The sequence below is a fragment of the Galeopterus variegatus genome, unplaced genomic scaffold (genome assembly GCF_000696425.1).
Source record: "Galeopterus variegatus unplaced genomic scaffold, G_variegatus-3.0.2 Scaffold2680, whole genome shotgun sequence".
In the NCBI taxonomy this organism is placed as follows: domain Eukaryota; kingdom Metazoa; phylum Chordata; class Mammalia; order Dermoptera; family Cynocephalidae; genus Galeopterus; species Galeopterus variegatus.
The window spans coordinates 18,312-21,334 of record NW_007728791.1 but is presented as its reverse complement, the minus strand read 5'-3'; positions in this window follow the sequence as shown (position 1 = coordinate 21,334).

The following is a 3,023-nucleotide window of genomic DNA, read 5'->3' as shown; positions in this document are numbered from 1 at the left end:
AAAAAAAAAAAAAAAAAAAAAAAAAAAAAAAAAAGGAGGCACCGCAATTCATAAGGAATGGTGAGGGATAAGGGTACGTGGGTGGGGAACTCACAGGGTCTGCTACACTTTCAGTTAAAGAGTGCAGCCACTGCCAATCCATGGCCCAGCAGGGAAGGAGCTGAGGAATACATACCAGACCTTGCTCTCCTCCCACCCTCCCATCTCCTGCTGAACTTAACCAGAAGCCCCTCGATGCACTTCGGTCTGGCTGGCCTCCCAGGACACAGAGCAGGGTGGACGACGGAGAGTGAACAGAGACTATCCAGTGCATCTGCCTTCAGGTATTTCCAAGTTTCAATATTTAAAATCTCAGTCAGCACTGTTTGACTATAAAAATATTATGATGTGTTTATAGATCAGCTAAAACCAATGAAACTGAAAAAGACCTTGTAAAAGTTACTTGAGAGTCCAAGCACTAGAAAGAGAAATCCTAAATGAGAGGAGACTTGAGTTCAAGTTCTACCTCCGATAATTATTAATGATGCCACTTTAGGCAAGTCCTTAACAGTTCGAACTGTTTCCTTGCCCTTATAATAGGACAAGGTCCCACTGACCTAATGAAGCTATTACGAAAATCAAAAGAATATAAAAACATTCTGTAATTACAAAGGTTTTACAAGTTTGAAGCGTTAATATGCCTTCACTGTTCCAGACAGATAAACAATCTCAGTGTTAAACTCATTCAGGAAAGAAATGCCACTATTTTGGTTTGTTATGTTTTTCAATTAGGAAGATATTTGCATAAATATTTACCACCACATACCTTTTTTTAAAAAAATGAAAATGGATATAAATAAATAACATGTATTTATTGACACATATTTTCTTACCACTAATCCCCCAGCAAAGAAACTACAGCTCTAATTGTATACCAGTTTCTAAAAAATAGCTAGTTTTTTCCCCCACTAGTTATTTCCTTTTATTTTTCCCAGTGTGTTTTTACTCTTTCAGCCACTTCCTCTATTGTCCTTATATGTGTTAACATTTCTTTCTTTTTTTTTTTTCCTTTTTGTCTTTTTTTTCGTGTCCGGCAACGGATCGCAACCCTCAGTGTCGTGCCCGTACCGGACCGGGACCGGCAATGGGATCGCAACCCTCGGTGTTGCGGCCGCACCTTGCTCAGCCAGTGAGCGGGAACCGGTCTGTATGTGGGATCCGAACCCTCGGCGGGAGCGCCGCCGCGCTCCCAAGCGGCGCACTGTAGCAGTGCGCCACCGGGCCGGCCCCTGTGTTAACATTTCTAATGATCCAGTAATTATGCCCAAGATCACAATTCTTTGTCCTTTCTCTTTTCACTTCCCTTTTAATGTAGAAATATAAGCCAAATGGTGGAGGAACAATTAGATTACAGTAAGAAATACTGGGCAGAACGTTTGTATGCAATAACCATATCCAATAACCTAGTAAAATTGTTATTATTGTTCCTTAATGGAGATCTTTTTTTTTTTTTTTTTTTTTTTTTTTTTTTTTTTGTCTTTTTTCGTGACCGGCAACAGATCGCAACCCTCAGTGTCGCGCCCATACAGGACCGGGACCAGCAACGGGATCGCAACCCTCGGTGTTGCACCCGCACCTCGCTCAGCCAGTAAGCGGGCACCGGTCTGTATGTGGGATCCGAACCCTCGGCGGGAGCGCCACCACACTCCCAAGTGGCGCACTGTAGCAGTGCGCCACCGGGCCAGCCCCCTTAATGGAGATCTTAATGTTTCTGCCTTGTTACCAACCCAGAGAAACTCATGAAGGAAAAGGCAATATTTTCTTTAGGGCTCTTACGTTGTTATTGCCTAAGATCTCACCAAGTATAAAATCATTCATTTGACTGGCCTAAAGTTTTCAAGGAACCTTTGGGGAGGAGAGATTGTTTGTTATTAAATGTACCACCACTAGGAAAATTATCATTTGTCAGTTTTTAGCCACCCACAACAAGGTAGAGGAAGGTGGAAACTTAAAATCATTAAGGGAACAAAATAAGGAATTTCAAAGGCGTGAACATCACGATGCCATTCTTATTGCTGGCTCTATTGTTTCAAGTCTTTGCAGTGGGTGGGAGCAGGAAGATTTAAAAGTTTAGGGAAGGAAAAGCCTTTGCCCTTTTCCTTAAAGCAAGTCTACTTTATCTTATTAGCTATCTAGCCATTATGTTTTTGCTTCATACCAGGAACACTGCAACGCCCCTTTGTCATACCAGTTAACAGATATTGCCCTCCTGAACTTTGGTAAGAAACATAACAGATAACAGTAGCTCAGGAGTAACTACTCCCGTTTTTGTGTAGACCCTCCTCCCAATAAGGTTAAAGGAAACTACTTTTTAAAAATCTGTATGAAGTGATAAACCATTTTTCGTGGAGGTATTTTTCATGGTCCGTACTGTGTTTCTCAGAACGTAATTGGTAGGTACTCCATTTAAAATGCTAGAATATCTGATATGTTTAAAAAGAAAGACCAGAGAAGAACTGAGAATTCAAGTGTTATGAAATAAATTCACTATTTAGATACCCTTAGTAGGCTATTATTTTTATATTCCCAAACTTGCTAAAGATTGCTCCAATTTGTAATACCTAAAACTACAATAGACTTATATTAGAATTAAAAAAAATTTTTTGGATGAAAAGGATACTTAAAAGTTTAATTTACACAGAATATTTATGTGAATAATCAGATGTTTATGTAACTGTCACTCCAAATATGGAAATTCTATATTGGTTTGGGTTTTGACATCAGACTGCTAAGAGTAACTATATAGGTAGATAATATTATTTCAGCACTACTTTTAGGGTGCCGCTAAGAGAACCCCTATTGAAATAAAAAGACCTCTACTGCTTACCTGTTAATATCTTGAATTTTTTTTTTTGGGGGGGGGTCAATAAAAATCATTTTATTTATTTATTTTTTCCTTTAAATTTTTATTTTGGGCCAGCCTGTGGCTCACTCGGGAGAGTGTGGTGCTGATAACACCAAGGCCACGGGTTTGGATCCCATAT